The following is a 24994-nucleotide window of genomic DNA, read 5'->3' as shown; positions in this document are numbered from 1 at the left end:
ACATTCTGACCATGTTAAAAATGATTACAATTCAGAAGACCAGGCTAAAACTTTTACTAGAGTAATTCACTCCCATTTCGTTTGGCATTGATTTTCAGAGGGCAAAATATGTTGATTCACATATCAATTTAATAAAAATATCAAGAGACTCTTTTCATGCAAATCTTTCTTTGGCAGAACATGATATGATCTGAGTAAGTTACAATACTAAGTTTACTACATACAGAAAGGCTCAGTATACTCTGATGTCACTATGTCTGGTTTCCTTGAGGAAGATGTTCTTTTCTGTAAATTAAATGAATAAATTGGGAGAGTATTAAAACTACAAACATATTTTAACAGTAGACTGAAATCTTTCTGCTAAATTTGTCTCAGGGTATTTTAAACAACACACAGTTTTTAAAAATAACATAGGTCCGTTTTACCCATTTTTTTCCAGTCCAAATCTTCAGATCAATTAGAATGTGTTTTCCTTGCTAAAGATATTGAAATAATTACATGTCTATCTGTCTGCCCATCTATCTATCAAATTTATATGGCCTCTTATGTCACAAGAAGTATGACAGGCCTTAATTCAAATACTTGAGTAATTCTGGATCATGGCTATCATCTAACATGGGAACATTCTTTGATTTCAATGACCGGCACTACAACTTACAATTGCATTTTTAATTTGCCATATGTTCTATAAATTTCATGTTTACCTAAATAAGAACCAATTTCAAACATAACCAACTGAAGCTTAACGCTTGCTCTTGGATCGAGTGTGTGCAATTTATATGCAGTTATGCAACATGAGTTCAAATTTCTTAGATATGCCAGAATTGTCTTGGGTCATACTGAAAACTACTTCCTTTTTATATGTGAAAATCAAATATGTACATTTTATTCAAGTTATGTCTATTCAAAAGACCCTAAAATATCACATTATATGTTATTGTACTTTAAGAAACAACGATTAAAACAATGGTTCAAACTTTCAAGCTAAACTCAACACTTAAAAACTTAATGCATTTACTCATGAAATTTTCATGGACCAAAAAAAATGCCACTGCTTTTGAATACAATTATTTTAATTTAACAATCTAAATTATTATTCCCAAGTAGTATGATATCCTACTAATAACTAGGGCCAACCTTGCTTAACTTCCAGGCCTAAACAAGATCATCTGATTACTGACATGTAGTACAGTGGAGTAACTAGTAGTATTTGAAACAATGAAGCTTTTGACATTTCACAGGTAATCAATGAATATCCAGCAGTTAGTTTCCTTTTATGTGGCTACATGCAAAATGAAACTGAACAAATATAAAGTGAGCAAGGTGACAACGGGGAAGGAGGAAATGGGTCAGGCACAGGAGACATTGCCTATACAAATGGCTTGGTTTTTCTCTTCTCTCTCTTTGCAGAGGAAAGAATTACAAAACATCAAATAAAAATAAAAAATCAATGCAGGCACATTGTGCATTGGACTGTTTGGGTATCCCATTCATAGCTACCAGTGCCAGCACATTACTGTAATGTGTACCTACTTGCTCACTTGTAATCCCTTCCTCTCTAATCTGTCTGCTCTGCAAAGGTGGGGAGAAGAACAAATGATCAGGCACATGACAAGCACTGGCTGTAATCGCAATCATGTGACTGAGACACAGCAAAATTTGTAAATGCAGGCATTGGTTGCAAATGCAGTTATTTTTTCAGAACCATTATAACTCTGAGTGGTTGCTGAACAAGGTAGTCTGTAAGTGAGTACTGCCAATAAAGCCATCTCAAGAACATATGCAGAATTTCCCTGCCATATTTGATAAGAGTGCTATAAAGTGAATAGTTGAAAGGAAACTCTCCATTACCCAAGACTAAAATTCCACACATTTCTTTAAACTGAGTTTTTCCCAAATGTATTTTTCTTCACAATAAAAACTGCTTAGTTGATATGTCCATGCAGATGAACAAGCTACTGCAAGTTCCAGCCAACCTGATTTGATGTATGACCCAGAGAGTCAAATTGCCAGGAATGTGAAATAATCAAAATCAGACCAAAATTGATAATAATCAGAGCTTTGGAGGCCTTGGGGTAGATGAGATTACTGCTTCAGTTAACTAAAGATGTGCTGGGGACAAAAAGCAAAAACATTATATGATGATTGATTGTAAATGACAACAAAAGTTGTGAGTAAAAAAGTGAGGTTTTTTTAAAGTATTAATTAGAAATCTAGCCTACAATATTAGAAACCAGTCGCTGCCAGCTACTCACTAATATATAAAATATGTATAAGTATGCCAAATTAAACTATCAAAATTAACTGAATTATTTATCAATGAAATTATAAACACGGGAAAGTTTTAAACAACACAAGGGAATTGTATAATTCAGGAAAATTAACAATTAGGAATCATGTTATTGTGGGCTTTATCATACTTAAGATTTGAATAAAGCGAAATAGGGATCCCCAACCCCGCAATTTATGGACCAACAAGCGTAGCCCCATCTGTGGAATGCAGGCAGCGCATGAAACCATACCCCTTCTGGTACTCGGTAAAAATTGTTCATGGAACCACTCCCTGGCCCCAAACGGTTGGGAGCCACTGATCTAATATGAGCAGTTGATCACATAACTTCACCCCAAATTCTTCCAAAATATTATTTCTTCATAGAAATCTAAAATATTAATGGTATATATACAAAACTTTCAAATTGTTCCAACTGCTTGTCACTACATGACAAGAAACATAACAGTTTAATATTTCTCTCAAAAGAACTGTCATAGCAGTCCAGACTATGAAGGAAAAATATGCACTGAATTTTTCAATAGGCTCAATGTAGAATACATTCTTCTTCTTCCTAGCATATTCCGGCAAGTGCAGGGTCCACTATAAAATATTGTAAAGTTATAATTGTAGAATATAATTTAATTAAATATAATAAAAATTATAGAATACATTAATCACAATGAAATAGTTATCCTTCACAACATGACCTTTATGCGACCTTTAATACTGCCTTACCTGCACTAAAAAGAATGATACAAAAGGAAATGACGTCTCTCCTTGGAGTAGCTTCAGTAAATCATTTCTCTCACAGAAATGAGGTAATAATTAATGGGAACTGGATTTTTGTGCCCCTTTTATTGCCAAAAATTATTCCTTCAGCATTCAGTGAATTCATGTTACTTGCAATAATTAAGGTACAAGGCTAGAAACCAGGAAATTGTGAGTTCGTCCCACCATAGGTATGAAAAATAGCTGAGTGACCTTCAGCTAAGCAGTCTCTCTCAGCCCGACACACCTCACAGGCTGGTTGTTACAGGGAAAATGAGGAGTAAGGAGTGTTTATGTATGTTCATTGCCTTGAGTTACTTATAAAGGAATAAAGGCAAGATTTAAAAAATTTAAAATAATGAATGAGTTTCTAATAAATACAGGCTAAATGCAGATGATTACAATGAAATAGTCATTTTTATTGAAACTATTTGTAAGGCTTTACTCATTCATACACACACACAAACATGTATATATGTATATATGTAGCCCATATATTTATATTTTTAGTTTTTTTCATTTTTCTATCCATTAACAGAATAAAAAAGTAAACAGCTAGTTAGAAAACTATGTTAATCTTGCTAATCTGCATAAAACAGTAGCAATCATCATAAAAAGTAATCTCACATAAATAAACAAGATGTACTGAAATCAAAACATTTGGAGTCCAAGTTTAATCAAGCTTCAGGGTAAATTTAAGGGTAATAGCTAATATTACTGGAAGACACCTATGTAAAGAATAATTAAAAATCTTCAAATTTTCAGATAAAGTTATTTGGATTAAATTAAATGATTTCAGAGTTTGATTGTCATAAATTTTGGGTAAGTTAGGTAATTGATAGTAGGTATCTCTTTTTTACAGTATGTCGAAGTGATTGAAATTTAAATGAAAAAACAAGCTATCAATGAAGTGCAAACAACTATTATGAAATTTCAGACCTCATATGTGCATGCCTAAGATTTGATTTGTGTATTATTCTAAACTACTTCTAAAATATACACACATTTATAGTCTACCAAGGGGTAACCTGTTCTGAGCCACTCAGGACATACAATGAACTCAGTTGTAACTCAGCAGTCTGTGCCTTAAGCTGAAAACAGAACAAAACTTCAGTAGCAAAAAAAATCAGACAATATTTTAATGACTCCTTCCTATTGTTCCAAGTCCATTTTCTTCATTCTCCAATGTAAAAAATTAGGTGTGGTCTATTCCATTACAATATTTATTTGTATTTTTAAATCATCACCAACTTATTTTCTGACTTAACAAAAGGGCTCTTTCTTCTGTTTTAACATTTGTATTGAATTATAAGATAAAATAAGATACAAAAAACAAAAGAAAATAGGAAAATAATGGGGAGGAAGGAGGAGAAGAAAAAGTGAGGAAGGATTAAGAAAAAAAAGCATTAACTTCCGACTCCCTCTGTTGCAGTAAAATAAGGCCTTAACATCAAATCACAGCTTTGTTTTTTCATAATATTATAAACTAGCCATTTCTATAAGGATCTATCAGTCTAACTGGTAAAACCCAAAATCAAAGTTTCATTCTTTTCCACTTCAAGCATAAATTTCAGAAGCGGTCTCCATGTGGAAACAAAAGCATTTATATTCTTTTCTTTAATCAAAATAGTGAATTTTTTCCATTTCAGCCAACTCCATAACAAAAGGGTTCTTTCAAATACACTAAAATTTAAAATAATGTTATGATTTAATTAAATATCCTCCAGAACAAAATTTTAAACAGAAAAAAACAGTATTTTAGAAAAAACAGAACAAAATTTTAAACAGAAAAAAACAAACGTTTAGAAAAAAGCTATTCTCCAGAGTTAATTTGATAATATCAAAAGAATGTAAACAGTGTTCTTAACCTCAATAGCACTATCAATTATTTACATCAACATTGGAAATGAAAAGGAAAATCATCACAACTAATATATAAATACTACTGCTTGTGAAAAAGTATTATACATCTATTTCCATAATAACTGTATGCTAATATAAAAGTCACAAAATATTGCTAATGTATACCTAGATTACATGTTTTATTATAGTGATTACACACTGTAGCTTTCACCTTCAAAAAAGTATATGATGTTCCACAACTAATACTGCACACAGGCATAACATTTGAATGAATATTCAATTCTATTTTTTTAATTCAAAGTTTATTAATATATCCATTGCATTACTATAGTTGTCATTGTTGAGAATTAAATACCGTTTCTCAAGTCCATAAATAGTATGTGTGTGGGTATAATATATACAAAACAATAGTAGATATAAGAATCTATTATTCCAAACAACAGTAATATAAGAATTTATAATACATTTTAGTTCATGAAGTATATTTTAAATTATTAATAAGCTGAATATATATAATCAGAAATAAGATTCTTTCCATTTAAACTGAGGCATATGATATTGTAGTTGAGTAAAAGTATTCAGCAGGTAAACAATAACTTTTAAAATAAAATAGGGAGTGATTGAGATAGAATAACAATATTACAAATGTATCTGAATTCATATTTGTGAAAGACTGAAGAATAGCCATGCAATAGAAATATATTTAATTAAAAAAAGAATTTTAATTGTGCGACACATAAAAAAGTTAGACTGTTCCTTTACCTCGGGGTGGGCTGCTGGGGGTTCGCAGGGGTTCGGGAGAGCCCCTAGCTAAGATTCTGTACAGTTTGGAGAACCCCCAAATCCCCCAAATCCCACTCCTGGATGGCCCCTGCCCATCCCACTTCTCCCAGGAGTCCTCACACGGCCCATTTTAGATGCAGGTAAGTGCAGGGAGCACACGGGGGCTCAGGGAGGGTGAAAAACGGGCCTCCCAGAAGTTCGGGAAAGCCAGAAATAGGCCCGGTTCCAGCTTCCAGAGAGCCTCTGGAGCCCAGTGAGGCTGTTTTCACCTTCCCAGAAGCTCAAGGAAAGCCTCTGGAGCCCGGGGAGGGCAAACCCCACTGGCCACCATGGTGCAGGAGGCGGACTAGGCCACACCCACCATGGCAACCCCTACCCAGCAGCCAGGCAGAGAACCCCTTGCTAAAATGTTTGAAGCCCGCCCCTACTTTACCTATTCTGAATACCAATACATACATGTGCAAAATAGTTTTTCTACAGCTTAATTTATAACATTTTTTGTAAATATTAAATTTCCAATAAAAATTTTTTTGGGGGGGCTTTAAGTTAGCATTGACTTTTGGTTTCCTAGTTTCTAGCCTGGTGAACTTTAACTACTATACCAAATTGGCTCTCTCAATTACATTATTGTCCATAAAATTACTTGGTAACTGTCATCTAGGGAGATACATAAACAAACAAGAAACTTTATTTTCTTTAGTGATTGTTAAAAGCTTCCAAGTGCAGTACAAAAAGCTAACTACACTCAAGAGCTAATATCAGGCTTATCTTCACCATAGAACAAAATATTGCAAAATAAATTATATTGAATTGGTAAAATACAAGTATAACAAAAATCACATACAAAAGGAACTCATTACTTTCTCCATAAAATATGATTATTAAAATACTCAAATGCTATATAGGTTAGATAAAGTCAGAGAAGAAACCCACAAAAGAAAAGGCACACAATTATTTGGATAGAAGTCTCTCTGAACAGAGAATAACAGAATAACACAGTTGGAAGGGACCTTGGAGGTCTTATAGTTCAACTCTCTTCTGAAGCAGGAGAGTTTATACTTTTCTGGACAAATGACTATCCAATCTCTTCTTAAAAACTTCCAGCGATAAAGCACCCACAGCTTCTGAAGGTAACGTGCTCCACTGATTAATTATTCTGTCTGGAAATTTTTCCTTAGTTGTTAGATCAGTTGGATCTCTCCTTGATAAGTTTCCACCTGTTATTTCTTGTCTTGCCCTCAAGTGCTTGAAAAACAGATTGACCCCCCTCTTCTCTGTGATAGCCCCTAAAATATTGGAAGACTGCTATCATCTCACCTCTAGTCCTTCTCTTTGTTAGACTAAACATATCCAGTTCCTGCAATCATTCTTCATGTTTTAGCTTCCAATCTCCAATACATCTTTGTTTCTCTTTTCTGTATTCTTTCTAAAGTCTCAAAAACTTGCTTGTATCATAGTGACCAAAACTGGACACATCCAAGTGTGGTTTTATCAAAGCAGCACTAACACTTCATGTGATCTTGATACTAGCCCTATGTTGATGCAGCCTAGGACTACACTGACTTTCTTGGCAGCTGCAAAACACTGCTGGCAACTATTTAAATGATTGTCTACTAGGACTCCTTGATCCCTCTCATAGTTACTAATATTGAGTCAGGAACCATGTATTTTATACCTATGCATTTGGTTTTTCTTGCCAAGTGTTGAACCTTTTCTCACCACTGAATTACATTTTGTTGGATAGGTTCAAGTCTGTCAAGATCCTTCTGGAGTGTTGTCTATTCCCTTGGTGTCATTTGCACAGTTTGTGTCATCTACATTTTTGATGAGTTCCCCTTTTAACCCCTCATCTAAATTGTTTATGAAGATATTGAAGATTACTAATACAGAACCCTGATGTACTCCGTTGCATACTTCTCTTTGCTAGTCCTCTAACTAGCTAGTCCCAGTGCTCCAGGATCTTTGAAAGACATGGTTCAGTAGTTCTAAGATCACATATGCCAGCTCCTTCAGAACTCTGAGATGTAATTTATCAGATCCTGGTGATCTGAATTCATCTGGAGTAGACAAATGTTGTATTGCCATTTTCTTGCCTATTTTGACTTGATTAATATGTCTTTCACAAGACTGCTTTGATAGTTTACACTGTTTTTCCTAAAGACAGACACAAAGAATGACTTAAGCAGTTCCGCTTTCTCCATGCTGCCCATCATCATCCATTAGTGGATCAATCATTTCCTTTACTTTTTTCTTGTTTCACACAAGTTGAATAAACCTTTTATTATTATTTTTGACATTTGTTTTAAGTCTTTGTTCATTCTGAGCCTCAGCTTTCCTGATCCTGTATAAAATCTTTGTGCATACGGTAGTACTAATTTGTACAGCAGTTTCTTATTTCTTTTGAGAAAAGAGATTTGTATTTTAGTAACATCTTGAAGACTACTTTGCTGTGAATCACAGGTTATATTCCACAAGTTTTAAGTGCACACAGGACATGAAGCCCATCCAAAGAAACCACATTGTATTCTATGGTTAGTTAAACATAAATAAAATCATAAATGCAACTATTTCTAGCTAATGGTCTGCTACTCAGTTTTTCTATGTAATCAATAGCAAACGAGTATAAATATTCTATATTTATATAGAATACAGTAAAGATACAGGATAATGTTCCTATGTAAAAGCATTATTCAGTTTTGATCTCCTAACACCAATGAACATAACCTTTCTTAACTTAATACAGATGCAGATACATTAGGATAGGTTACATTACACCTGATGAAATGGAGATGTCCATATGTCTACTGAGAAATTAAAAACTACTGTGCAAAAACATTCATTATGGCAGGCCTTATTGTTTCACTTACCATTCTTCCTCTCACTAAGAGGAGGAAGATTTGGGTTCCGGCCAGGATGGAGGCCTACAGTCAGCTCGGGCTGCAAGGAAAGTTCTTGCAGTTCATTGGCAACAGCTTCACTTTGTGGGCTTGGTGCAGCCAAAAGAGACACTGAGAGTGTTTCCTCTTCATTCTCGCCAACCCCTCCTCCGTCCAGCCCATTTCCAGCAATGACGGAAGGGGGCAGGCACAGGACACCAGAGAAATCCACTTTGGCTTTTGTGACAACAGCCTGAAAAGAGAATAAAATTAGAAATTATTTGATTTTTTAATTTGTTCTCTATCTGCAGGTCTTTTTTTCACAAGTTCAAAATAAAAGTAGCCGTTCAAACAGTGTTTTTTTTTTTAATGCACAAATTAGTTATGTACTACAGGTCAAAGCAGTCAAGAGTTATTTTTCTTCTTTTAAATCTCCTTTCAGTGAAGGAGTTACAATCATAATTCAAATCTAGTTAATACTCCAACTGAATATAAACTATATACATAGTTAACAATGTAAGAACCACACTATTAACACTATTATTAGGAAAAGATGTAAATATTGAATTTGACGGAGGAAAGTTATGTGAGATTTTAAAACTGGCTAACTTTGGTCTGTCCCAATTCTAAAGCAAAAGAGTTGCAAAGTCTTTTCAAAACGTGATCTTCAGCATGCAGCCTGAGACCCTATTTGACAACATTTGTTTCTTTTTCAAGTATTACAGGCTCCAGAGAGCAGAAGCACAATGAGGATATAGGTAGATCAAAGCAGTAAAAGCTTTCTAAACCTGCCAGAGGAGACTAGTATCAGCTGATGGATTTCATCAGGTGCCAAGTACGGTCCATAGTTGCGTATCTCCAACTGCAACTCTGGATGGGATGCCATTCATGACTATCTTTACACTTATTATTGAATATTTTACATAGACATTTTTTATTTCCATTTTGCAGATGAGAAAATTTCATCCTTATTTTCTCCCATTTAAAAAAAAAACACCAACCCTAATACTGACTACTAAACTCAAAAGCACTAAGATTTTGATTAATATCCTAGTATTCAGCATAAACAGTGATTAATATAGTGCATCCTCTATATTATTCCCAGTATAACTGTGAGAGAAAAAGGACAGTAAGTTGTTAAATAGGATTAATAAAAAGTTATAAAGCTCTTCTTGAGAGAATATAAATGAGCCTTTTTATTAAAAAGGAGGAGCTTTCTAGATATCTTTCATTGTAACCAGGAATACCATCCTAAGCATAAATTAATGTGATATAATGCTGCTGCATTCTCCCTTTTTGTGTGTGTGTGTGTGTACACACACATATATACGTACACTGTATATGTACACGTACACATACAATGGAGGAAGAATTCAGATCAAGAAACAGCACTGTTAAAAAGAAAGGCAAGAATTTCCCTTCACCTCATAATTAGGTTATTCCCCAATTTCTTCTTTTTTAGAAGAAAACAATGCAATGTAGGAAACATCTTTCAAAAATGAAAATTGCCTTAACATGTATCAATTATTAGACAAAATGCATAGTTTTTTTATCATTTCAACAGGTACAGTTTACAATCTCATTGGCAGAAAATGACTAGATGACATTTTTGGATACATTGACCCAACAGTCACTTCTTTGCTCATAAAAAAATATGTGAATCTTCAGATTTAGAAATTAATGGCAACTTCTTTAGCAATAGTGATATCAACTTTTACCTATTGGTTCAATCCTACAAATCAATTCAAAAATATTTTACCTATTACTCTTACAGAATTGCTTGAACTCATTATTTCAGGCTCCCTTTCATAAGCTACTTGCTTGAAGTGACCCATGCCTCAATTAAAATCAGGGCTTACATTTCTTCTGTTTCAGCAATTCTATTGTATATTTGTATGCTCAAGACTGCAGTCATGCTCAATGACTCACATAAATTTAAGCTTCAACTTCTCTGAATGGTATTCTTGTTCAGTGTTTTCTTAATAGCGGAATCATAAACCCTGATATCAAAATACTGTATGCAGGAGTAGCTGAAAAATCCTTGGCCACTATTACATTAGTGGTTTTGTGAATGAGAAAAGTAATAAGGAGTTGCACTGTCCCAGGGTCATGTGATCACCATTTATTACCATCTCAGCTGGCTTCAAACAAATGAAGTCAATGGGGAAAGCTAGATTTATTTAACAAGTGCATGATTTGCTTAACAACTGCCGTGATTCAGCTAACAACTGTGGCAAAAATGGGGCACAGCTCATTTAACAACTGTCTTGCTTAGCAATGGAAATTTTGGGCTCAATTGTGGTAGTAAATCTGTATTTCTTTCCCAAATTTTAAAAACTACAAAGGAAATCAATCTGAAAAATGTTCTGAGATTATAAATCAGGAATTCTCATACTGTAGGTTACCTCCTTCCCCTCCTCCTAAGCAACCTATCAGGTTGTGCAGGCAAGGCAGGTACACTTTCAAACTTGCTTTAGGCTTTGCTCCCCACTTCGTTTGCATAAGCTAACATTTTAAAGTTGTAATACTGTCTGTACTATTCCCTGCACAACCTGATATCAAACAACTACTCTTAAGGTTTAATGGCAGTACTATTCTATAATGCCTATTAGTTTAATTTGAATCACACTGTGGTTTCACTGATCACTCACATTTACTTACTAAATAGTACAAATTCTGCAAGGGGGAATATAAACTAAAAGCATAACTACTGTATATGGGGTGGGTGGGGGGTGTTAATATCTTTTAAGGTTTCCTAAACAAAATCATACAACTATTACAAGATTTTAAAAGGAAAATATCCCTTTCTGCTATTATGAAAGGTCTGGAAGCCTTCTGCTAACAAATCATTCATTTTTGTTCAAATCTTGACTGCATACTGAAAGTAAGTGGGACAAAGTATTGGATGGTTATCTGAGATTTAATTGTAATTAAACACAATTTATCAGATATTGCTTGCTATAAATTCCCATTAGAAGCCCAATGACACCTTTTAGAAGCCCTTCAGATCCTATTGGACAGACAGTCCAAAAACATACCAAAAGTTTTAGTAAAACAAAAACCAGACAGAGCCTAATGCGCAGCTGTAATTCCTTACAGGGCTAATAGATACTTGAAACTACACACCAATTCCACCCACGCTTTTTACAATTTTTTAAACAACAAATTAACATCCCACTCCTGATAGAACCTAATGGTAAAAACTGCAACCATGACACCATTAAAGCCAACCTCTTTAACACATTCTTTGGCTCAGTATTTGTAAACAGCAATGGATCATGCCCAGTATTTCCTAGCCGAACCACAGAAAACTACAATGAACTAATACATATCGATTTTACAGAAGACAATGTTGAAAAAGCACTACGCAATCTAAAACCATCTCTATCTATTGGACCAGAGGGAATATGTGCCTACTTCTTAAAAAAGCTATCCACTGCCATAGCCAAACCTCTAAGCATAATCTTTGAAAAATCTTTCAGGACCAGCTGCTTGCCTAACCTATGGTCACAAGCCATGGTCATCCCCACCTTCAAAACGGGAGACCCCAGCCTAGTTGAAAATTACAGACCAATCTCCTTATGCTGCATCACCTGTAAAGTCATGGAATCAATTATTAACCAATCCATTATCCTCCACTTAGAGACAAACAACCTACTCTCTAATAAACAATTTGGTTTCAGAAAAAAACTATCATGTACACTACAAAACATATGGACTACACAATTCGATTAGGGCAAAACAATAGACGCAATCTACATACACTTCTGTAAAGCCTTTGATTCAGTGGTACACAACAAACTACTCCTAAAACTAAAATCTTATGGTATCTCTGGACAACTGCATAATTGGATAGAAGCATTCCTGTCAAACAGACAACAAATGGTCAAAATTGGGAGTGTCCTAACAAATTCTGTACCTGTCAATAGTGGTGTCCCCCAAGGCACAGTTCTAGGACCAACTCTCTTTATACGCTACATAAATGACCTCTGTGGTCACATGAAGAGCAACTGCGTTCTCTTCGCTGATGATGTAAAGCTGTTCAATACCACAGACAATACTGCTACCCTTCAAAAAGATCTTGACTATGTATCAGAATGGTCAAACAAATGGCAACTTCAAATCTCAACAAATAAATGCTCTGTCTTACATATTGGCAAAAAAACATCAGAAAATAAAATATAAGCTGAATAGTCAAGACCTTGTTGATGATCCAAGCTCTGTAAAGGACCTTGGAATACTCATCTCTAATGATCTAAGTGCTAGAGCCCACTGTAACCACTTAGCCAAAAAGGCATTAAGAGTTGTTAACCTAATCTTATGTAGCTTTTTCTCTGGTAATATCACACTACTAACTAGAGCATACAAAACATTTGCTAGACCAATACTCGAATACAGCTCATCAGTCTGGAACCCACATTATGTATCTGATATTAACACAGTTGAGAAAGTCCAGAAATATTCTCCACTCCTCTACTTGTTGTAGAATACCTTATGCCACCAGACTTGAAATTCTAGACCTAGAAAACCCTGAATTACGCCGTCTTCGGGCTGATCTAAGTGTGGTATATAAAATCATACATTGCAATGACTTACCTGTCAATGAATACTTCAGCTTCAACCATAACAACACAAGAGCACACAACAGATACAAACTCAAGGTTAACCGCACCAAACTTGATTGCAGGTAATACGACTTCAGCAACAGAGTGGTCAATCTCTGGAATACTCTACCTGACTCTGTGGTTTCTTCCCCAAACCCCCAAAACTTTAATCTTAGACTGTCTACTATTGACCTCACCCCTTTCCTAAGAGGTCTGTGGGGGCGTGCATAAGCGCACCAACGTGCCTACCGTCCCTGTCCTATTGTTTCTTTTATTTTTCTTATATGTACCCATTTCATGTACTCATAACTATGTATATACTTATACCTATTATCTTGTAAGCAACTGACAAGTTAAATAAATAAATAAATAAAGTCTACATATCATACAGACATATACATACTTGCCATACACTAAATAAATGGACAGCACATATACTGGACATATGCTAGAAAGAGCAATAATAGATTTATTTATTTACTTATTAAATGTATTGACTGCTTATCATAGGGCTTACAGGACAGCTTACAGTTACATATGGTTAAAACAAAGTTAAAATTAAACACTAAAACCACAGACACATGGGGAGGGGAGGGGCAGAGATGGGAGGTGGGATCTGTTTTTACTCAATCAACCACCTCCATTGCGCTGTTCACTGGGACCCCAAGCCAACTGACAAAGCCACATCTTTAGGCTCTTACCAAAAGGTAGGAAGGTTGGGGCCAACCTCACATTGGGGGACAAGATGTTCCAGAGAGCACAAGCAACAGCAGAGAAGGCCCTCCCCTCCTAGTCCCTGTCAGCCAGAATAATCAGGCTGACAGGACCCACAGCATGCTTCCTCTGCCAGCATAAGTGGTACGGGCCAATCCCAGTGGAGTGAGAAAATTCCTCAGATAACCTAGGCCTATACCATGAAGGGCTTTAAAGGCGATCACCAATACCTGAATTTCACCCAGAATCAGACTGGTAACCAAAGCAGCTCACAGAGCAATGGTGTTACGGGGGCCATTCTTGGGGCCCCCAAAACTACCCGCGCTGCCGCACTTTGCACAAGTTGTACCTTCCAAATGCTCTTCAAGAGTTGCCCCATGTAATCCATTACAATAGTCCAGCTGTAAGATGACTAAGGACTGAATGACTGAGCGCAGGGAATCCTGATCCAGGAAAAAGCTGCAACACCATTTTGTGCAAAGGCCCTCTTAGCCCCAATTGCTACCTGCTCATCAAACAGGAGTTGCAAGTCTAGGAGCATCCCCAACTTGCGGACTGGGTCTTTCTGGAGCAGTGGCACCACATCAAGAATCAAAGATGATAAAGTCCTGGATCCTGGAGCCGCATGTACCCAAAGTCATTCAGTCCTACCAGGATGCAATCAAAGCCTGTTGTCCCCATCCAGGTCCCACAGCCTCCAAGGCACCACAAAAGGGCAGCCACAGCATCACTTGGGTCATCAAGAGTGGAAATATAGAGTTATGCCTAATATATTATGCCTAATATTATCTTGATAGGGATAGGTCTTTTTACTCAAAAGTACCTCAACAGTAAAGGAAAAATGCTGATAGTATTTTAGTTACGTTAGGCATGGGCTGCAAAATATAATATCAGAATGGAGGTAAATGTAAAGTGATTTCCCAGGGTTGGAGCCGATTACAGAGCAACTCCTATGAACTGCCAACTCTGAAGTATGAGTAATGAATTATATGTATATGCCACCCAACTCCCAGAAACTCTGGGTGGTTCTCATTTAGTAATACTGATATATAGTATCTCAGATAATACTGATTGCAATTTTATGCCACAAAATTTTACAACCGTCAAATTGCACAGACATTTGGTAAAATGGCAACTAGCTGTAGCAGTAAGAAAAATAATGAAATTAGAGACATATCTAAAAAATAACAGCAACGAACTAGTTCAATTATCCTCCCACACTCTAGAAAACTATTGATACTGGTATAATAAACATACCAATTTTCTATATATTTTATAAAATACTGTGCTGGAAGAGCGAGGAAACCAATGCTACACTGGATGTTAAAATGTTGCAATATCCAGAATCTCACTAAAGATCTAAACAAACTTGAACTGACTGGAATAGTTATCATAATGTTACACCTTTTAATGTTTAAGGAAGTACTGCTGAGAAAGTCTAACATGTTCTATAAAGATTCTTAGTCATCCAGGTAGTTGTCTAGAAGTTGAGACATATGACTACTGGACTTTTTTTCTTTTTGGTTTGAAATATTTCATTATTTATCCAGTAGCTTCTTCAGGCTTCTTCAGACTGAAGAAGCTACTTGGATAAGTAGTGAAATGTTTCAAACTAAAAAAAAGAAAATAAGTCCAGTTGTCATGACTCAACTTCCAATCCAATTTGATTTGACTTCAGAAAAGGTAACAGAATCTCAGCTAGACTGTTATGTTTAAAATGAGGAAACATTTATGAAGTCCAAGAGGACACTACAGTGGTTAATGAGCAGCATAACAACTATTAAAGGCAAGGAAACCTTCTTAAAAAACCAACAACCAGAAGTTCTACACAACTTTGCAACTTTGGCAAAAATGCAATCTTTTTATCAATAAAAGATGCAAACGCCCCCCACCTTTGTCTCAATGCTCTTTGCTATGTGTTCTTCAAACAACAAATGTATCTGAAATAGGAACCCAATTGAAAGGTCACTGAAGGGCAAAGGTAATTAAAAATATGCTACATGAGGAAGAAAGATACTGAACACTTCTACTTTTAACATTGAAACTTAAGTCAAATATCCAACTTTTCCAAGAGGAAAATTAGAAGAACTGAGATAAAAATAACAAGAAGTTATGTTATATGGCAAATTGAGAAATTCAAAATAAGTAATCACCTAATTTAGATAGTATATACTCAAGCACTATATTGAGGTGCTCATATCAGCTGTGGGTTTTGGATTTTGTGATTGTTTTTTTAATATGCTTTTATCTTTATTGTTTTATTGTTATATTATTTTGGTGCTTTTATAATGTTTTTATTTGTGAACTGCTGAGAGTCACATATTGAGAAGGATAGCTGTATAAATGGAGAAGGTTAAACTGTGAATTTTAACTGTGGATTTTTAACGCTGTGCTTTATCTAGAGTCACTATGTGTGAGTTATGCAGTTATATAATTTTGTTTAATAAATACAATCAATTAATAAACTGTCAAACTATTTAAATATGAAATTGCTAACCTTTTTACAAAAAATAAGTGTCCCTTTAACACTGACATCTGTTCCCCGCCACTGAAAAATAACCAACATGACTCCAAACAATACCAAACTATTCACAATGATAAAATTAAAAATGGATTGTGAAGTGTCCACATTGGGTGAATGGACTTCACATGCAGATGCATTTCAATATAAAGCTATACAACGTAATGCATGCTGGCACAAAAGAATCCAAATTTGTTTATAGAATTATACTGCACTCTTCAATAATATGTCAACCCATGTGTTTTATTGCTGTAAAAAAGGCAATTTTCATTATTATGATCATTAAGAAACTGAAGCTAGAACTAGCACCCAAGTAATTGCTCTTATGTAAGTCTGTGGTATAATCACAATTGGAGCTTTGTTACACTAGCCATTGCACTTCAAGATGAATACTATAGAGCTTGCAATGATTCTAAAAACAGTAAGTCGGATAGGCCTTTTGCCTGATCCAGCTGGACTCTTCCGGTATTCTTAAAGACAATGTTAGCAACTGAAAACAGCCAAGACAAATATTTCAGCCTATTTTTTTATTTGCTACTTTTATCAAGAATCATACATTTACGCTGATCTACACCTGAGAAATTCTACTAAAAGTCCCCAATATACTTTTTATTCCCTATCCATGCAAGGATACTATTTTGATTATATGGATTCCATGATCAAATATTAAAATGTGCATACAGTTTTCATTACTTTTCATTCTCATTACTAGAGTTAATAACAGAATAGAGATATTCTGTTTCCCATCTAAACAGGATGAGATGATGAGAGGGTAAGAGGGGAATGGAATTTGTTCTTCTCAGAACATAACTTCATCTTGAAAAGATGTAGCAGTCTTGTCTTACCAATAAATTTCTCAATTCAGTGGAAATGTTTATATATCACTGTTTACATGTCCAGGCCAAGCTGTTGCTATTTCAACAATTACAATGGGTTATCTGCCTTCCACTACTTGTGAGTCAGAGCTTCAGAGTAGCTGAGCAACATGGAAAGTCTCCAGCTGGCGCTCAAAAAGTCTCTGATCTCTATACAAGAACTTGGATTTTATTTGTCTTCTCCTCACTCATAAAACAAGGAAAAGTGACAAATTGTTCAAGGAAATCTTGTTCAATTAACTCATGAAATAAAAGTTGGGAGTTCCTGTCGTGGTTTCAAAGATTCTGTACTTTGCCCTTAAAACCAGCATTATTGTAATCTGTATGATTTTTTCTTCCTTGATAGCCAAACAGCCAAAACACATAATCCAATACAAACAACAACAAATCAATAGCTGATGGTATAGAAATGTAAAATATCATTAGTATCAATGGTTTGCTCTAAGCAATTTCAGCACATCTGCAGAAATTTATACTGTATTCTACTAAATATGTTGTATTTCTACAAAATATGGGAAATATTTTTATCAGCTCAAACTACCTATAGATGAGTTATTAGTCAATTCTATTAATGGTTAAATTTTAGAAGGATTAATATCTGAACTATTGAGATTTAAAACAAATTGATTCATACAACTTTCTTTAAAAAGTGCATTTCAAATGAGACACTATCATCTTTATGGAGTGGAACATCCTGCTGAGAATGAATGCCTAGTACATATTTTCAAGTTACTATTCCAAAGTGTCCCTCATTAGTAGATTTTTAATCTAAAATTCCCCAAAGATCATCATCTTGTTTCACTAATTTTAAATCAACTCGGCTTTAACTGCAACTTCCTTTCTACATAAAGGAATGCCGCATTTAGTTTTCTTAATTATAAAACTTCATAAGCCTCCATGTTTTTTTAAACATTTTTTATCAGTGTCATAACTGTGAACAATTGCTGTCTGAGGCAGTCACCAGACAAGGACTACCTAATATACATGCAGCAGAACACTATATAAGCTAATTCAGAAATAAGTTCTTCTGAGTTCAAACTTATTTCCACATATATTGCTGCAATATACAATTTAAAATATATGCATATAGTTTTAAAATATATTAAAACAGAAAAGAAGAGGAGAATAAACCTATCTAAAGTTCACTCCAATGGATAAAATATTAGATTGATATAAAGAAAAATAAAGTCTATGCAGCAGAGAACAGAAAATAAATAATATAAATAAATTAAGGAGTGCATGTTGTTTAGTTTCTGAATTCCACAGCCATGAAGAATGCTGCATTCTGAATCCAGTAATACCAAACTGTGTATTTTTCTGTAATGTTGCACAAATATTGAAAACTATAGACAACTAAATAATTGCAGAATAGCAGTTATTAGTTTTACCAACTTCCTACAACAAACAGTTAGAAACTGTTAGCATACATGGTTGCACTCACCATTAATTCACAATTCATTTTTCTGAAAACTTCAAAGGTAATGTTATGAACTATGTTATTTCTGTAGATCTTACAGAATCTTCGCAATATGCCAAAAAATTGAAGATACACAGTTACATGGCTAAGCACATAAACAGTTAACATAGATTTTAATATTCTTACTGCATAGAGCAGTGAAACCTTGATGTTTTCCTTTTTTCACAAATATGTAAGTAGTAAATACCACATACTGTATATTTCAGAATACTACCTTGTACCTAATTTAACAATTAACATTCAGAAAAATATGTGTTTTACAAGCACTTTGGAAGTATTTTCATTCCAAATTTCCTTTATTTCAATTACTTTAGGATTCAAAACAGTAATATATGCCAGTGGGTTCACATATGCTATAGCTATTATTCTGTATAATCAGTTGCTGCTGATGTTCACATGAATGCATAGTCAAGGTTTAAAAAAATAATATGTCCAAACCAAAGAGGGATATTGAGAAGATATATAAATCATTCTCAAAATAAAATATACCTTTTGGAGAAGTTGCAGAACACAACAAAGAAAACATTACGCAGTCAAAATCATTGTTTTACTTTTTATCCATTATAACTAATAGATAGTTCTCATATATTTAATTCCAAAATATATTATGTCGTTATCCATTTTTGCATATAATTCAACATCTTAATCAGAAATATGCAAATTATTTTTTTAGGTATCTTTCATATTTAGGTCATCACATTATCATATGTACAAAATGCACAAGTATGGCTGAAAAACACTGTTTAGATGAGGAAAACTAAATTATTGAGATGGAATAGAGAATGGCAATCTAGATCTTGTTTTCTCAACTTGCTAGTATCAAAATATTTTAACATTTTATTTAGTACCTAATCCAAAGCAATAAATTATTAATGTACCATTTACTGATGTGCTCATTAAAGCAAATGAGCTGCACTTTAGGATAATTTTCATGGAAACAAGCAACTACAGTCAATATCCGGTTATGTTGCCTGATAAATGGAACCTTAATCATATACTTTTAAATAAAGGAATGTTCTGAGAAACCATTCCATCAACAGAAGCAGGTAGAAATATGCACTTTTGAGACAAGCATGTGTGGTATTGCAAAGGGAAGAAATCATATCAGAAAAACTAACAAATCTAGTGGCTTAACAGTCCACTTTAGAATGTGTACATAGTATGAATAATATGAAAGTACAAAGTACAATAAATGCATTCACATGAAAGCAGCATAAGACCTATTTTTACAGAAATGGCTATTCTTTTAAAAAAGAGTGATGCTGAAGTGGATTCAAAATGGGAAACTTAAAACTGTCATATCTTCAGACTGTAACACACATAATTTTATTATGGATTATTCAAAACATATTCTTATGGTTATCAAGGAAGGCATGCAGTACAATGTGAACAGTATTAGGCAAATAAGGCCTAATAGTCTGTAGCCCATTAAACCAATCATAGGTCACTTTTGCCAACTATATTCCAGTATTTAGAAAAAGAACGTTCTTCCCAATATATTTTTGAAACTGAAGCCTGCATGTGGTGTTGCACAGCAACCATACTATATGTGTCACATACCATACGTGACCTGCAAAACTCCAGAGGATCGCTATAGAGCAGCAAATAGCCTTTTTTTTTGTATCTCTTCGCTGCAATCTTTCGATGTTGTGAATTTCAGCACGCAGATCCGGTACTCCCCATACAGATTTAGAATATTTCAATACCTGTATTATTAAACGATTGGGGGGGGGGAGGGCGTTAAAAAAGACCACCAAGGGAATCTTCGTTGTAGCCAAAGTTTGTTAAGAATTCTTTTTCCCAGTCGACCACCAGCCTAACATTTACTAACAAAAACCCTTCCCCTCCAACGGCAGAAGGAAACGAGGAAGCAACGCGTTGAGGCAAAACGCAAAAGCATGGAGTGACCGGATTGCAGGAGGCGTCACAGCAGAGAACAGAAGCCCCGTAGCTCACCTAGGAAAGGAGGAGAGGAGCGGGGTGTTCACCGAGGGAGATCCATGGGGAAAGAGAGGACTCTTTGATTAGGAGGTCCTGCAGGAGACGGGAAGAGGGCGTGGGGGCATCCCGGAGTCAGGCCGATTCAAAGAACTGGCTAGAGAAGAAGGCCGCCGCCGAGGGAGGGATCGCACGTCTGACTCACTGGAGGGAAAAAACCAAGAGTGTCCGCCGGCAGCGGCTGTTCACTCAGGAGGTTCCCAGGATGAAGGGCGGCGGCCCAGCACGGTCCCTCACATCGCGAGAAACGGAAGGAGCGCGGCGATCCCGGCCAAACCCCGAGCAGCCCCGGTTTGTGTTTTGGCAGAGGGGCGGTTCCCTGCCCCGTACATGGAAGAATCCCGGGTGGGAGGGGGTGAGCAGCCGGTCCGTCCTCTTCGAGCAAAACCGCAGCCCCTTTTCACTCACCTGATCATGAATGCATCCTAGCGGTCGTCCTTGCCTTCCAAAGTCGACCCCTCCCCCGACGGAAAAGTTGTCTGTAAGGCGCAAAGAGACCGCTCTGGCCAGCACCGCCGTTGCCGCCGGCTCGGAGCCTCTCTCTCACCGCCGCGGAAGCTCCCGCCCATCAATTGCCGGAGTTCAAAATTGACAAGCTGCATTAGCCAATGAAAAGGAGGAACAGCGATGAACTACACCAGTTCCCGTCAACGGTTGCGGAGTAACTAGAAATGTTAACGGCCTCTGGGTGGCGAGTTGGGGTGGGGTGGGGGTAAAGGATGGGCGGGAAGGCAAAAAAAAAGAAAGAAAATGACTGAAGGAGAAAGCAGCCAATTAGAAGATAAGAATTATGTCATGGCCCCTAGGTGAAGTTAGAGTACTCAAACGCTGTCATGGCCCTGGGAGGAAGGAGATGGAGGAATTCTTAAAGGGATAGTACATCAACATGTGTATTGTAGAGGCATGTAACTTCCTTGGACATGCTTTAGGATGGTCTGCTTCTGATATTCCAGAAAGTCTCTTCTTAGACAGCTTTGATAAATGGAAAACAGTTGATCTCACCTTCACTCATGTCATCAGGATGATTTTGCCGATTTAACTGAAAATCCTCTTTATTATAATTTCAAACCCTAAATCAGGTTCAGGATTTACCCTCAGCACACTCTTCTTGGTCCAAATGCCTTTCATACAAATTACACTACAGCTCCCATATTTCTCATTCAGCAATACCAAATGCAATATAAAGCATATTTTAACAGAGATAGTCCTCCAACTTACAATAATTTGTTTAGTGGCCAAAGTTACAAGGGCACTGAAAAAAGTGACTTATGGCCGTTTTTCACACTTATGACTGTTGTAGCATCCCCATGATCACGTGATCAGTTGATTCATAGTTATGATAATTGCAGTGTCCCAGGCTCATGTGATCCCATTTTGCAAACTTCTGACAAGCAAAGTCAATGGGGAAGCCAGATTCACTTAACAGCCATGTGCCTAACTGAACTACTGCAATGGATTCACTTAACTACGGCAAGGAGGGTTGTAAAATGGGGCAAAATTCAGTTAATGTCATACTTAGCAGCATAATTTTGGGGCTCAATTGTCATAACTCTAGGACTCCCTGTAGATAAATTATACCTATGACTTGGTGGACTGGAAAAATATTTACAAGTAGAATATTAGTAGAAAAATGGATAAGGTGGTTAGGAAGAGGACACAGAATGTCCTTGGAAGAGAATTTTAACTAGTAAGGTCAAGATGGTGAATAATGGACATCCTGACTTTGTTTCAATAACATCTTAAGTAATTTAGGGAACAGGGAAGCCATGCACAAACCCTTTAGTTTTTGTTCATCTCTTTGCCAGTCTGTTGGCATCTTTCCAAGACAGCAGTATGGCTGCAAATTGTGATGCAGATAGATTACTGATACTGTAATTCTGTTGATGTATTAGATTGCTTTAGTCTTTTCAGTTGTCTTACATTGCAGACCCATATTAACTTCTGGTCTACTATAAAATTCTTTCTATAAATACCCTTATGTCATGTTAAAAATGTTTTAACCTATTTTTACCTATTACCTGTATCTTTATATATTAGTTTTGAAATTCAGTTTTAACCTGTCAGCATCAGCATGATCTGATTAATCCTTCAGTGGATTGTTCAATAATTTGTTTAAATAATGCTACCTAAACACACACACAGACCACAACATTATCAATTACAGTCTATCTAAAGTATACATACAGTCCACATATTCATTCACTTGTGCAGTAAGAATCCATGGCATAGGGAAAACGTGTCAGCTAATCAAACTTAAATCTCTGTATTTGTTAGAACAATGAATGTTAAACAGTGTCAAACAATTAAACATCATTAATTTATTAAAGGTAAGACATATTGTAAGTAATTTCTTAGGGATTTTGTTTTTTATTATTTTCTGGAATCTACTCTGGTTTTGGTTACATTTTTTTAGACTTTCCAACTGGAGCCTGGTACAAAACATGTTACTTAAATAATTCTCAGAAAAATATGTTTTGAATACCAGAAATGTAATTTACATTCCTTTGAAACAAAAACCAAGTGGCCAACAGAACTGGTTTTCATTTAAGAACTACAAATTATACTATGTAGTATGAGATGGAATCATTTTGTTGTTACTCTGGTTAAGTAATTAGGAAAGAGAATTATTTGCTGATGTAGTGCAGATCACCCAGAGACCTGTCAGTAAAGATCTACAAATGTGTTTCTGCTATAAAGTGATACAGAGCACCCTTTATTTTCCTAACAGCCTGTGACCTCTAGTGGCTGTACTATGTAACTTGTTCTTTATTATTTAGCAAATAGATATAAATACTGCATATACCAGTAACTAAAAGCCACCACAATAACAGCTACATGACCTCCTCTCCACCAATCCAGGATGTTGAATTAACTTTTTTAATTTTTCCATTTAAAGATTGATCTCTTGCAAAGCAACTATCATGCATGTTCTTGCTGAAGCTCAGTGGTAGAAGCCTTAAGCCAGTTTTCAATTAATAAAAAATGACAAAAAAGACACAAACATACGTGTAGTAAAAAAAAGATACATAATGTACTTAAAATGAGTACAAAGAAATACAACAGAAAATATATGTATATAAAGTATATGTCAGTGCAATAAACAGCTATAATTCTATAGTTATATAATATAAACATTATACATATACACTAATACAAATATATCATTTTCCCCTACTGGATGTTGTATAAACGAGTCCCATATTTCATTATAATTATCCAACAAAGTTTATGTCTGTATGCAATCTGCTCATAGCAAGTTTAATCAAATCTTCAATCCATGAAGTAAATGAGGATATATATTTATCTTTCCAATATTGCAGCAAGTTCCACATTCTGTACTAAGTATGTAATTCAAGAGAATATTATCCTCTGAAAACTTTAGCTTTTGTCACCATCATGTTTATATAGTCCACTATTTTTTCCAAAACCTACTGTAGTAAAGATGTTGTACATAGGACATTATACAAACATATATTTTAAGGAAGCATTGTCCTCTTACATCCCCAACAAAATGCTGTCTTACACAATCCTTTCCTATACAAACATAATGGAGTCCAATAAATTCCACATATTATTTTTCTTATAGAAGTCATAGTTTAAGAGCAGTTGACACTCTTGCCATTAGTCTCTCCATCTAAGCAATACAGGAAGCTCTAATTCTTTATTCCACTCATCTTTTAACTGCTGCATAACAGATTTATTAATAACAAGTGCTTATAAAAACTAATGGTGTGATTTTTTTAAGTTTCAAAAGATTTACCCAGTTGTTCTAGTATCTCAGGTGCCGCAGAGATTAAAAATGCTGCTAGACTGAGCGTTAATGAATGTTGTAGCTGTAAATATTGCCATTGAGTTATATCTGATAGGTATTTGTCTCTCAGTACAGCATGTTAAAAATTACCCTCATCATCTATCAACCGATCCCCTCTTATATCTAATTCTCCATATCACAATTTAAGACTTCCATGTTGATTAATATATAAGATCAATTGTCTTGTGCAGTTTTCTACCATTTGAAGAATACTGAAAGCAAGACAAGCCTTTTTAAGTATTATTGACATTCCATTCTTTTGATAAAGTCACACAGAATACATGTACAAGCACACCATGTAAACATAGGAGTTACAATGGCCTTGTCTGTTTTCATAATTTAAATTCTTCCTTGAAAGATACAAATAGTTTCATTTCTATTTTGACAATTTTGCTTTTTTTATTCATCCTCACTTTCAATTAATATATGCAT

General features: G+C 35.3%; 1 protein-coding gene across 3 annotated transcripts in view; it reads right to left on the bottom strand.

Moving 5' to 3' along the window:
* The window catches only part of MRTFA (myocardin related transcription factor A), a 77600-nt gene extending 56272 nt beyond the window's left edge, over positions 1 to 21328 (bottom strand). For 2 of the 3 annotated variants that reach the window (XM_087934758.1, XM_087934759.1), the window contains exons 1-2: positions 20710 to 21041; positions 8554 to 8815 (exon numbers count right to left, since the gene is read on the bottom strand). The gene's annotated coding sequence lies outside the window, so the exon portion shown is untranslated. Of the gene's footprint in view, positions 1 to 8553; positions 8816 to 20709; positions 21042 to 21159 lie in introns of those variants that run through there. The other variant, XM_026696725.2, reaches the window with a different exon arrangement.
* Between the last annotated feature and the right edge of the window lie 3666 nt (positions 21329 to 24994).

The sequence above is a fragment of the Pseudonaja textilis genome, chromosome 5, assembly GCF_049901715.1.
Source record: "Pseudonaja textilis isolate UNSWEBS1 chromosome 5, rPseTex1.2, whole genome shotgun sequence".
NCBI lineage: Eukaryota > Metazoa > Chordata > Lepidosauria > Squamata > Elapidae > Pseudonaja > Pseudonaja textilis.
This window is presented reverse-complemented; position numbering and strand designations above follow the sequence as displayed.